Source organism: Gambusia affinis, linkage group LG14, assembly GCF_019740435.1.
Source record: "Gambusia affinis linkage group LG14, SWU_Gaff_1.0, whole genome shotgun sequence".
NCBI lineage: Eukaryota > Metazoa > Chordata > Actinopteri > Cyprinodontiformes > Poeciliidae > Gambusia > Gambusia affinis.
Genome location: NC_057881.1, coordinates 6,036,765 through 6,051,088, shown reverse-complemented (window position 1 = coordinate 6,051,088; position 14,324 = coordinate 6,036,765). Strand labels below are relative to the sequence as shown.

At 37.9% G+C, this 14,324-nt stretch overlaps 1 long non-coding RNA gene across 1 annotated transcript in view; it reads right to left on the bottom strand.

The window, feature by feature from the left end:
* Nucleotides 1–4,162: 4,162 nt before the first annotated feature.
* LOC122843605 overlaps nt 4,163–14,324 on the bottom strand; it is a 28,514-nt gene continuing 18,352 nt past the window's right edge. Inside the window, exon 3 of the long non-coding RNA XR_006372746.1 lies at nt 4,163–4,278. This is a non-coding gene — a long non-coding RNA (uncharacterized LOC122843605). The remainder of the gene's footprint in view (nt 4,279–14,324) is intronic.

The window sequence follows — 14,324 nt, the reverse complement described above, 5'->3', positions numbered from 1 at the left end:
AGCGGACGATCAGTAGGCCGAGGAAAATGAAGAGGATGAGGACGAAGACGAAAGCCGCCCTTTGCTCGAGCGTGAGGAAGGAGGCGGAGGAAGAGGAGGAGGAGGAGGGGAAGTCTGATTCAGAGGCTGAGAAGGTGCTGCTGTAGAGGTCGTCCGCCATGTTCAGACGATGGTTCTGATTGGTTCAGTTCGGGATCATCCTCATCTGTCCACTGAAAACCATCTTTACAGCAGAGGAGTCAAATAGGAGATTTCTGCAAAGAAAAACAAAACGTTAAATTTGAACAAATTTGAGAAACACTGGATATAAACTGTTTTAAACAGAAAAAAATCTTAAAAAGCAGATCACAATATAGATTGTTAATTTGTGAGCATAAAGTTTCTTGAGTAAGAAGTGCAGAAAGTTTGTGCATTACATAATTTAAGAAAATTTAAAGGTTTTTTTTTTTCTTGGTGTCTGAGCCAAATGAATGATCAATTCTGAGTACTTTGAATCGATTCAGCCACTAAATGTGTAGTATTTACTTGAAGAAGATTTTTACAGGCCAAATGTCAGGAAACCTACTGCAACTGATAATGTTTAGAAAGTGAGACTTTACGCTGCTTCCATTCACTACTGCTATGTTTCTACACAGAATATTTACCAAAGTTATTCTGCTGACATAAACAGCGTCTCCATTACAAATGTGCAAAAAATGTCACACATTCACTAATAACAATAAAACATAATTTAGCAATAACAATGTTTTTTATTCTGACCCATGTGCATCAGAACCGACTCAGAAAATCCAATTAATTTGAAAACTTTCAGATTTTTTGTTATCTGGAATATAATTTCTGTCTAAAAGTGCAGCTGAAGGCTTTAATGTTGATTTATTTGTCTCAGAATGCCATCGTGTTATTTTGATGTTTGCCGTATTTCCTGTTTTAAAAAACATATTTATTGACTTATGACATTGAAATAATCTACAAGCCTGAAAAAAAAATTAAGCAATAAAAGCAACCAATAAAAACATTACTTATATTTCTTTAAGAGATGACAATGAAAAAAGTATAAATTACAGAATAAATCACAGATTCTGCTTTCCATGTGGAAATATTTGAGTATTTTTAATATAAAACATTTTATTTAACTTCTTTCAGTTTCACAACCTGTAAATCTGTCATACATGATGTTGATACACATTGATAATATTGCAAATGTCTGCAATTACAATTACTAACAATGTCTCAAAGCAACAAAGAAAACGGTTTTCCTCAGTACACAGAGAGAAATGATAAAAAGTAAGAAAGAAAAATACACCCCATTTACATGTAAATTGATTTTTATTCTTGTTGCAGTGAGAAGTCAGCGCAGGAACCAAATGCAGGACTGAACAAGCAGGAGGTCAGTGCAGAATACTAATGAACTTCATGTCACAAAAACAAAACCTGAGGCGCTGCCAAAGCAGCGAGTCGGCCGACAGGAAACATGCAACATGAAGTTAGACGCCTGCAGGAAAACAAGGCTGTGCAGCCAGAAAGAGAGGATTTTAAAAACCGCTGAACGAGGAACCCAGAGGATAAAGGAGCGACACCAGGTGAGTTTCTGAGGAACGGTGCAGGTAGATGATCTGAGGCAGAGGGGATACGCCAGGGAAAAAAAATTAATTCAGATAAAGAAACTGAAATCAGGAGGTAGGAGCCGATCAGAGCAAAAAGAAAATCCAAACTCTTCTTTCTGGCAGACATGAAGAAAAACAGCAGAATTCCCCAGACCACTGAGGCCGGCTTTAGAAGGCCTCTGAATAATTTATGCTAATATTTCTGTGTCTCAAAAAACAGTTTTTTCTTTTTGCTTTCATTTTCACAGTTTGACTTCATCAAATCATTCTCACTGAACATATTAAAGCTGCAGTCTGTAACTTTTATAAAAAGAAAAAGTTATAACTGTCACCATCTCTTGTCAGCGTGTTGTGAGGCAGGTAGCTTGTGAAAAAATAAATCTCCTCCACTGCCTCTCGTGCTACAATAGCTGGTTTTGAAAAATCCCAGTCAAAAACAGCCAATCAGAGCTGGAAGGAGTGTCTCAGCGCTCTCAATCATGCTTGTGTACGCGCAGTTTAATGTGGTCATGCTCAAAAATGAATCAAAAGAGTCGACTCCCACTTTTTTTCCTTTCGGTGCTTAGCTCTCACTCTCAGTGGCTCCGCCCTGTTCAGTACCTTGTTTTGATTGGTAACATGGCGGCTTGTCTACACTTCTTCAAATACTCATGAAGAAGAAGCTGAGGGATTATATTTACCTGCACTGAGGACATGCTGGCTCTGTTTCTGTCATGAATCTGATTGGTAGATTCTTTTTTTTTCCAGCCTTAATTTTATAACAAAAGAAACATAAAATTGGGCAAAAACAAAAAACAAGACAAAACAATTTGCTAACATACAAAACATTGAGATTTTCCAACTTAAGCTGAAATATGAGGCGACAGACAATAATCCGTTTATCCACCGTCAACAGAGGCCATGCTAACTAGCCTTAGCATTCCTGGCTATCAGGCAAAAACTGTAGCATAGCAGAGAGCAAGAGGGAGGGTGTGAGCAGCACCTACACAAACTTGATTTACAGCACTAGGACTCTCCTACAGGCTCCAATTGATGTTTTCACAGATTATCCGTCTCGTACCGTACTACCATGACAGACTGACAGTATTATAATAAATATTTATTCTTTCAATAAAAGTTTCTGCAGCTTTAAAGATTAATTTATTATTTTAATGAACTGAAGGTTTCAGTTCTTGAGATCTTTTATTTTTCCAAGTTAATTCCTGATCCTAAGTATCTCATTCTGAGGCTCCTGATAAATATGATTGTTTCTTCACTCCCTTAGACTAAAATATTACGACCCATGAACAGGTTTCTGGTGCTTTGGTAGCTCTGGTCCCAGTTTAATTCAACTGGGCGGTGGATTGTTGGTTTCAGGTTGTGTCTATTGTGATTTTTTTTTCTAAATAAACTGGTTTGGTGGGCAGATTTGCACCCACCTGCTCCAGCAGGTTCTGTTAAGTGGAGCCAACCTTTGTCCTGTTGGAGGATATTGGGTATTTCCTGCAACAGCATGGATTGCTTTCAGTGTTCTCAGAAAGCCAGGCTGTTTCTTTAAGTCCGTGTCTTTCAAACTTCATTTCTCCCCTCACGCTGTTGTTCTCTTCCCAGCAGTCTGTGGGTGGGATTGTGGGTGTTGTTAGTTTTAAACACATCGTTTTGGCAAGAAGCTTTTTATTTCCTTCCCACGTGGAGATTAAAGCCAAACTCAATTGGCTTTAAATTTTGTCATCTCTTTTTCAGGCTCGGTTTGGAGCTCCAAATTCAGAAGGTGAGAAATTAAATGAACATTAAGCTGTTTACATGCACAAACAGTTGGATTATAGGGGATTTTATCGTCTTGAAACTCAAGTTTGTGTCTGGAAGGTAAAAGGAATAAAAGCATTTTCTAGATTTTTCTGTTTGGACTCATTGTCCAACATGTCCTGCAAGGTGAACCTAAACCTCTGCAGAAATTACCACATGGGTTTTTAATATAAAATGTCATGAAATATCACTTTACATGCGTCACGTAAAGCTAAACTTGATTAGTTTGAACAAGACGAGCGCAGAACGTCTGTGAAGGATTTGCTGAGTCTGTGTATTCAAACTCCCTCCTGCCATCCTCGTTAATATTTCACTGCCGGTTTTTCTCTCGTTCCTCATTTTCATTCCGTTCACCTTCAAGTTTCCCAACTCGTTCAAGAACAAAACAAAGGAGAAACCCCTGAAAGAAAGCGCCGATGCGTCAGAGTGGAGTTAATCCCTTAAAACTGATGTTTATCACATCATGTGGTTATTTACACTCTCTGCTGTTTTATGCTGATTCATCAGAGTGGAGGTTAAACACACACACACACACACACACACACACATTGGAGGATATAAAGCACCAGAGTCCCTCCAGGCTGCAGCTGCTGCCTCAGAAAATGCGTGAAAGCTGAAAAAAAAAAAAAAGTAATTAGATTTGATGGAACAAATCATGCTGACCTCAGAAGTGTCACTCTAACCATAAAGACTCATCGCAGCCAAGCGAAGCCCGGAGCCTTTGAAGAACCATCTGCGTAAAATCAAAGAAATGTAGAAAAGTTCTGGGAGAAGTTCAGAACCGGGCTGAGCTCGCTGTTCTTCTTCAATCTGTGTCAATGTGATCCTGAGGCTGCGGTTCTGCTGCGGTTCTGCTGAGGTTCTGCCGTGACACGACGGGCAAGTTGTGCTAATGGGAAAGTTAAAGGGTCAATCCGCTAATTTAATACTGATTTCAAGGTCAGTTTGCTCAGCTTGCATGGTTTAACTTGGTTTCTGGATACTACTGACTTAACAAAACTTACATTTACTTTTATAAAAAATATGTTTCTTTTTTTATTTGGTATATTTCTGAAGAAATGAACCGCTCCCGACCTAAAACAGCCAATCAGAGCCAGGAGGAGGGTCTTAGCGCTGTCAATAAACCTTGTGTACTCACTGAAAATCATTTACCGTTTCAGCAAAACCATTTATCATGAGCGGTGGCTATGCTAACTAGCCTTAGCATTAACGGCAGCCTCTGCTAGCTGCAGTGTAGCAGAGAGAAAAGGGGGTGCAGAGGCGAGCATGATTGACAGCGCTAAGAACCGCCTCTTGGCTCTGACTGGTTGTTTCTAATTAGCACTTGGAGAAAGCAGGGGAGCTTGATATGTTCACAGATTATCTGTCTTATACCAAACTGTCAAGACATGGAAACAGTTTCAACAAATATGTAAAAAAAATTATTAAAATTTAAAGTTACATCCTGCAGCTTTAAAGTGAAAGGTACAAAACTTTCAGCAGGAAAATTTAAATCATCATGAGGTCAAAAAAATATCAACTATGAGCAGGTCGTTTAAAATATTTAATACATTTTAGATCTTAATCTATCAAGGATTCATGGTTGTACTGGATAAAATCTGCTTGTTTTAATTATTTACACAAAATAAAAACAACCAACTTCTATCCAAAAACACCTCAAAGTTAAAATACTTCAGTCAAACTATTTGAGCTAGTAAATAAGTTGTTGAGTGACATAAAAAGCATAAAAACTAAAACTGTGAAATGGCCTGTAAATAACAAAATGATGCAGTTATATCACAGTTCAGTGTGAATATGTTTATTTAAAAAACAAATTTAATTAAGGAATTTGGAATTAGGAAAAAATTAGCGTAAGACTAAAGCAACAATTGTTATGTTTTCAGACAGTCTGTTCACAATGCAAAGCAGAAGATAAAAGCATTATTATAATAATATAATGTCATAAATTAGGAGTCAATAACTGTTTAATTATTAAAACCACAGAAACTGATTGGAGTAATAATCCAGTTGTAAACAACTGAACCATTTCTGACTGAAACAGAGAGAAGAAGAGCTTCGTATTTATTTCTACAGTTTATAATATCATTGGTTGAAGATTTTCAGTGCATGTCAAGGCAGCTCAAGCCTCCTGAAGCTTTTCACTGTAAAACCTGTGGGAGTGCAGTGGGAGTGCAGTGGGAGTGCAGTGGGAGTGCAGTGGGAGTGCAGTGGGAGACGAAGAGTCTGTGTGGGAAACCGGCTTCTGCAGGAGCTCTGAGCAGATACTTAACCTGAACAAGCTTCTTGTTTCTTACTTCAATTCAATTCACCACTCCAGGTATGATTTTAATTTGAAGGTATTTCAAAGTGATCAGGATTGATTCATCAATATACTGAAAAATGATGTTTAATAGGAGAAGATTAGTGACCTAAATACAACAAAAAGAACATATTTTTCCACATTCTTACACTGTTGCAGAGCAATGCATATTCACATAAAACTCAAATGATGCCATTCGGCCTCGGCTCACGCTCATCACTTCATCACTTCCACACAAATACTGCGAATAAAGCAGGAAACAAACTTCTGTTCACTGAATCTGGAGAACAGAAAGATACCTTGAGCTTCAAGCACTGCAGTCTTATAAACAGATATAGAAAAACAATAAACTTCAGTTTACCATCAGAAAGTGAGAGAAGAAACTCTCTTTCTTAAAACTCAAGATGAGAGAAGAATATATAGAGGAAGGCACAAAATTCAGAGTTGAAAATAAAATACTGTCGGCTGTACGAGACGCTGCTCTGTGCCAGACTCTTGTTTGTTTCCTCACTGTCACAGTTTCAACTAGACAGACAAACAGATGAGTTATAACTCCCAGAAAACAAATTATTTTCATATAAAACAGTGTTTCCCAACCCCGGTCCTCAGGGCTCTCTGTTTTAGGTATTTCCTTGCTTCAGTCCAGCTGATTTCAATTGATCATTGATTAACAGGAGTTTGTTGAACTGCAATCAGTTGAATCATTAAAGCAGGGAAACCTCTAAAACATGTAGGACAGTGTGCCCGGTTAGGAAACGCTGGTATAAAACAACTACCAATATAAGAATAAACATGATATTAAAGTTTAACAGTATTTGAAGGTTATTTGTATAATCAGTTATACAGTTTTTGTTCTTCCATTCGGGTCAAAACTGCTTCTAAAAACAACAAAAGCACTTAAAAAAAGGAAAGTTAATGTTTTCTTGGTGTCTGTAAAATGAGCCGTTTCAAAAACCTCAAGAATGTAACCTCAATAATCGGGAACTGGGTTGCTAGGTAACGGGCTGGGGTTGCTAGGTAACGGCGCAGTGCCCCTTGCCAGTGAAACAAGAACTTTTTCATCAATGTTAAGAAAGTATTTACTTAAAACAAGCCTTTATATCTGGCTAAAAAGTTACTTGTAAGTTACAGATATTTGCACTAGAAACTAGACAAAAAATTCACAGCAAAAAGATTTTGGGTTTTTGCTGTGTATCTATCTATATATGTCTGTGTGGGAGACATATATAGATAGATGCACAGAGTGTTTGTGTCTTGTTATGTGTGTGTTTTAGCAGTGTTCTACTTTCCTCCATGTTTCTAAATGAAATATTAAAAGAAATAGAGTGTGTTTGCAATGGGGGGGCGTCGTTGGCCCAAGGCACCAAACAGGTTAGGACCACACCTGCCGGCTAGTTCTTAAATCTGAGGTGTTAATCTGAGAGACGGAAAGCACAAAACTCAGGTAGAACAAAGCTTTCTATAAAACCAGCCTGTGATGAAGCCGTCTCTTCTGTTCTCCAGCAACTGGACCGACTGGCCGGTTCATTTGTCTGCAGAACCGAGGAACAAACACGTTTTCTTTAATCTCTTAAAGAGACCTAAAGCACTGGAGCTCGAAAGTGTTTAGTAAAAAAGAAAACACTAAACTGCGCTGTAATGTGATGTGCTAATCTTTACGATCTCTGTGTTATTGATAAATCTGTAAACCTGCAATGGTTGCACCCGTCTAGTTAATATTGAACTTTTTTAACAAACCAGCTGTCACTAGTTTCAGATGCTGTAAATTTAATGAATCAATTTTAATTTTTAATTTCAGGAAGCCGAGACAAGAGGAAGAACAATGAATAAAACTTTGGATTATTCATTCAATCAATTTACTGCTCCGCTGTTTCTACAGTGTGTGTGTGTGTGTGTGTGTGTGTGGGTGTGTGTGTGTGTGTGTGTTTGTCCGGCTTTCATGCAAGACAGAATTCAATTAGAAGATGATGTAGTTTCACTGAGCCTCCAGTTTGGATTTGACGGCACGGAGATGATGGAGTTTTATTCATGCAATTAACAATTCATTTCTTACCCTCACACACACATTCAGATGTCTGTTCTGCATGCACACACACACACACACACACACACTAAAATGCGATGTGCTCCAGTGTAGAGACTATGTATTTGTGATGACAAAACAGCATTTTTGATGGTTTTTGAACTAATTATCTATATACAAAAATTTAATTTGTAGAATTTTGTAGAAAAGAAAACTGAATTTTAGAACATAAAGCACTGAAAAAATATCACATTTTGCAAATAAATACCCAAAGCCTTCTTACAATAACACATTAATGACATTGTGGTCATTTTTATTCCACTTTTTTTTATCTTTCCATGCAGGTTTGTGGAAAATAAATAGATAAATGAAGTAAGAAGCAGGTTTCTTTCTCATTTCTTGGGAATTTAGGATAAACGTTAAATATGGTAAATTTCTGATGGTTTTCCTCCAGATTGTTTAAGATGTTTGTAAGCCTGATTTCTTTTTTACTTTTCCCTCCTTGCTTTGTTAAATGGTGTGTATTTCTACACAGAGTGTGTACATCATACTGATAGTGTCTTTTCTGAGCTTTCAAGTTTTTTCAAAACTTTTTTCTTTACACACTTCTCAAACTTTTTTTTTTTACATTTCTTTCTTGTCTCTCTTAAAAATTATAATCAAAGCACCCTGTGTGTTAACTTCACAATCAGTCTTCCCCAAAATCATCGTCAGGGACAGAAATAAATTAAATATAACAGAATAAAGAGTTTTTTGTTCTGACTGGTTGATTTTTCATCAGACAGAAAAACCCTGCAGTTGGATTGACATGAAATTAACTGTTTTACTAAAGTTAATTACTAATAACAACAGCTCAAGAAATAGAGAAAACATGCCAAAAGGTCCGAGTTTATTGTGCAAATGTTTTCTAAACAACACACCGGTGTGAGCCCAGGCTTTTTTTACTAGTCGATCTGACAGAAATATGAGAAAAACTGTATACAGAAGAGGATTAAGGCCAAAACAAAAAACTATCCAGGCTGGTTTTCATCAGATCTCTGAGAAAAAAAAATGGTAAAAATTCTCTGAGAAAATCCAGAATTCTTACGGGAAAAAATTCTTAAAGAAAAATAATTCTAGAAGGAAGTCAGAATTATGTGTTTTTGTCCCTAATTGTCTTCCGTAGAGTTAGGATTGCCTCCACTGGCGCCACTGTAATTGTGACGATCTCTCTGTTATATTTAATGCAAAGCAGCTGCTGTGAAATACAATATTAATATTTGTAGGAAATACATTCATCACTTTAACACCTACTGACTTCAGGCACCATTAAAACTGAAATATTAAAATAAACATTGATTCCACAACCTGTGTTTACCAGCTGAGTTTAGCTTCTTTTCCTCTGAGTATATTTTCATGTTTGTCTCTTTAGCTCACTGTACACTCCGGGCTATTTAAAGGCACAGTACAGCCTTCTCAGCATGTGATGCTGCAGCCTTGAATGACAACAACCCCCTGACTTTTCCTGCAGGCAGAAACTGAACAACCACTGCAACATCACAGCTCACACACAGAGAGAAAGTGCTGCGGGACGCTGCGTGGACCCCCTGCTGCATCAGAGAACCTACACACATTCCCTCTGACTGCACTGTTACAGCCTGACACGAGGAGCGAGCGGCTATGAAACGCACACAGACGTCTCTGTCTTCCTGGATAAGAAGCAGCCGTCTGCCTGTCAGCAGCGCCTGGACAAGAGACACTTTCTGAAAGTCAAAGACGCAATCATGTAAATAAGGACACAGCTGAGGTCCCCAGCCTGTAGAATCAGAAATACAGAAAGAAACAGAGCCAGATGACAACCAGGGAACAATTATTAGGTAACATGCAGAACATGAGGACTTTGACACAACAGGCTGCGCAGCAACTTAATACTAAGAGCCAAAATCGCACTTACAAAAAAATCCCATGAAAATCACATGTGGATCACATGTGACTTTCACATGTGATCCACACAAATTTTACATGTGAATGACGTGAATCACATGTGAAAGCACATGAATACGTGTGATTTTGGAACGTTTCGTGGTAAAATCACGTGATTCACATGAGTCACATGTGAAAATCACACAAAAAAATCACGTTTTCACATGTGATTTTCATGTGATCACATGTGGAAATGTGTGAATCACATGTGATTTTACCACGAAACGTTCCAAAATCACACGTATTCATGTGCTTTCACATGTGATTCACATCATTCACGTGTAAAATTTGTGTGATCCACATGTGATTTTTTTTGTTTAGCTGCTTTTCCGTTACGAAACTTTGTCCACATTCTCACACATTTTCACAATTGCGGTAATACACACGTGTCAAACTCAAGGCCCGGGGGCCAAATCTGTCCCGCTGTAGCTTTTTATGTGGCTCTCTAGACCAGGGGTGGGCAATTAATTTCTTCAGGGGGCCGCATGAAAAATCTGAAATATGTTGGAGGGCCGATCCAGCAATGACTCAAATTTAATCTTGACTCATTATTCATTTTCTCATACCTCTTGTTGTAATAAAATATTTAAATCATATTCTTTTGTTAAGAAGAATATTCAGTAAATATTAATAAAAATTAATTTGTGGTTTGGCTGAAGTGAGAATTAATACTATCAAATTAATAGTTTAAAAAAATATCACATCTGCATTTATTTTTAACTTTTTAATCTCTCCACAATTGAAATGGTGTGTGTTATATTAATCAACTGATCAACTGCATATATGAGCAATAAATGGTTTTAAGTGTTGGAAAAAGCCTGACGAACCTGCAGTGCTGCAACTTGAAGGACTAACACAAAAGTACCTCCAATCAGATGCAAATGAATGGGAAAACAAAGTACTTTAAATACAGCAGAAACTTAAAGAGTTTAATATCACTTTAGGTAACATTAAAATAACTCATTACAAAATGTAATTACAAAATGAAACTGTAATGACTTGAAAACTTGTAAGAACCAAAACTGAAATACTACAAGGAATAGACAGCTTCAAGTATCTTTGTCCTGGATTCTCTTTAATAAACCAACTTTTTTTTCCTGTGAGATTTGGACACCCATCTGTTGTCACGCCCACCAGTTTGTCCCAGTTCAGACCCAAGCTTTCCAGACACGCATTTACCTCTACTAAGAGCTCACTCCCTGTTGTTGTCCCTTTCATTGACCGCATGCCTGCCAGCTCCTCCGTGATGCTAAATTCTGCATTGATCCCGCGCGAAGATGAGCAGCTGGGCAGTGTCCCGTATGTCACAGCTCTCATCCAAAGCCAGGGAAAAATACCGGTACTCAAAATCATTCACGCTGTCTTTCAGTTGCAGCACCAGGTTCGTCGCGATGTCCTCAATCCTTCTCGTTACGTTTGCGGCGGGAGAGGGAGATGTTCTCAAAAGCGTCTTTATTCTCAGGACATATTAGCACTGCTTAATATACTCTCCGTCAGAGAAAGGTTTGCTCTTCCTAGCAATCTTGTGGGATATGACAAAACTTGCCTTGACTGCAGCTCCTCTAGATGCCAGGCGTTTTGTAAAAAGTGTTTGTTGAGCTTGCAACTTGGCTACGAGTACAGACGACTCAGTGATGTGCTCTTTCTCTGAAAAGTTCTTGTATCTCTTCTGTTTGGTCACATAGTGACGGTGGATATTATATTCCTTTAACGCAGCCACCTGCGCACCACAAACTAAACACACGGCCTTGCCTTTGACTTCAATAAAGAAATATTTCGCTGTCCATGCCTTGTTAAAAATGCAGAATTCGGAATCAACTTTTCTTTTTTTACCGTGAGATGACATTTTGTGGGGATCGTGTATTCGGCTGCTAGCATCACCTGTTGCTGTGCGTTAGCATTTACGTACGTGCATTCATAAACGGTGCGTCAAGCCCTTTCAAAATAAAAGACAGCTGTGTCGCATGCACACGAAAATACGGTGTTTTGTTTTGACTGGGGGGACGCGGGCCGGACAGGCATGCCCAACGGGCCATATCTGGCCCGCGGGCCTTAAAATGCCCAGGTCTGCTCTAGACCATCAATGATTCCCTCCAGTTTTTCACAAATCTGCAAAATTCACACAAAATCAACATTTCCCCATATTCTTTTGTGATTTCATAGATTTGTTTTTTTCTTCAAATTTGGCCACAAACATTGGGTTGAAGCGATCGCTCCTTTAGTCTTATTTGACGTCAAGTTATAGTCTGTGCCCAATACAGCGATTAATAAAAAGTGGATGGATTTTTGGATTGTTTTTTCAATCAGTTTGAAAAAATGCTGAATATTGTTTCATTTTAAGAAGCATTTATTAATATTTTTAGCAATTGAATGGGTTTTGTCAGTACATTCTGGCACAACCGGCCCTTTAAGAACATTCAGATTTTTGATAAAGCCCAAAATGAAAATGAGTTTGACGCCACTGCGGTAATAAGAAAGGTCGTTAAAATCCCACGTGAAAAAGTTTCTTCATGCAATAAGTCGTTAAAGAAACATGAACCTCTAACTACTTCCTGTTTTCGTCTTTTCCACCAGTAGTAACATCCGGTTGTTGATTTGAAAATAGTTTTTTTTATATATGTTTATGTGGGTTTCCGTTAAGCACATTTGTCATCGTAAATGGCCAATAAAAATGAAGTAAACGATGTAAATGTGTGAAGAGAAATGCTTGATTTTGTTCGCCTGCCAAACTCGACACCAGGCCCAGATTAAATTATTTTATTATTGATGAATTTTTATTGATGAGAAGTTTAAAACAAACACATGAAGGAGGTGAACAACACTTACATGAAAATACAAAAACACAAAACTTCTCATATTTTAAAGGTATTTTAAATGAATACCTGCTAAATGACTGAAATCAGCACGTTAGTATGTTAGCATTAGTTTTCTATGTTGGTGTAGCGTTTTAGCTTTAATAACATTTAGTAATGTTTATGCTATTGCTTTAGCATTAATGCTGCTAACTTTTTTATTCAAATATATATTTATTGTTTTTAACAAATTATTGTCAACATGGCAGCAGTCTGGACATTAATCAGGATACATTACATACAAAATATTGATTTTAGGTCAAACTATTTTAACAGAACGAAGTCTGATTGGTCAGACGTTTGTTTGTTGCCATGTTTTATGCAGAAAGGTGGATATTTCACTTCAACTCGTCCGCTTCCACCATCCGACATGAAAACTTTTGAGGAATATTTTTTACATTTTTTGCACAAAATCATTCTTAAATTCTATTTCTAGGTTGGTCTAGTTTCAGAATGAGATGTCACTTTAAATTCAAATAAGCTGCTGCTGGACACGCCCCCCTCCCACCTCCACTCCCCCAACTCAATGTTTACACTTGCATGTGAAAATGGCTGCAAACAGATGCACAATTATGCAATTGTATGTCTTAGAAAAGCAGAAGTTGAGCCTCCTGTACAACCAACAAGAATGCAGCATGTGATTTGTGGATGGTAAGTCAAGAACAAAACTCTTGTCTTTTCCAGCAGCCATTGTACAGAGATACAGCAGTAAAACCAGCTGACCAAACATGCTGGAGCGCAACTTGGGTTGCTGGGTAACGAGCTGGGCTCAGCTGGGGTTGCTAGGTGATTTGTGACGTTACATGCCGAAGGTTTTGAACACCAGAAACGTTGAATCATTGCCAAAAACCAGCTGACTGTTTTTATTTTTCAGCACTTGGGCTTTTTTTTTTAGAAGCAATAGAAACAAAAACAAAAGTACAAAAACAAAGTATAAGGTTAGCATAATAGATCCTCTTTAAACTTCTCCACAACTTGGCCCCTGATGTTCTGTGAGCTGCGGTTCACACTGCAGAGTTGTGAATATTTACAACTCTAGTTACATGAAACAAACAGCATTCACTCTTCTAGGAACACTTGTACATTAGTCCTGAAGCCGAAGGCAGAAAATCAGCTTCTATTTACATGCACTGCTGCAGCCTAAACCTTAAGCCCATATTAACCTTTAATTCATTAAAAAAAACAACTGAAATATACACAGATAACACTTCAACCTTAATTGGTTGGAACATCACTCCTAAGTAAGTCAATGTGAAGCAATTTGAATTACTAAAAAGGTGAGTAAATCACTCCACAACAACCCCTTTGCATTAACCTCCCTAATTTATTTTTATGCATGCAAAATTTCAAACACACAGATTAACAATGACTTCATTTTTTCCATTAGCATCAGACTGCTTAGCACCGAATATGTCACCAAGCAATGTCATGGGTTAATAGGCATATGAAACAGAAATGTGTGTGTGCGTGTGTGTGTGTGTGTGTGTGCTGTGGATTAGCCCAGCCTGCGATTTGTCAGCAGACTCTGCGAGTCAACACTTGAACTTTGTTCCCCTCCGTCGGGAAAAGTCGGATTTGTTGCCAGCTGCTTCTGACAAATGGCTGTTAAATCCCAGCAAGGTGTTTTTTTGTGTTACTGTAACCAGAGCGATTCTTCACCAGGCGAAGGAAGGAAGCTAAACGACTTATAGTAACTATACGATGCTTCGCATGCATCACCATCGGTGATTACTGCAAGTATTAGCAGTGACATCTTGTACATTTGGTAACTAATATGGAATTATCAAACTTTTGATGTT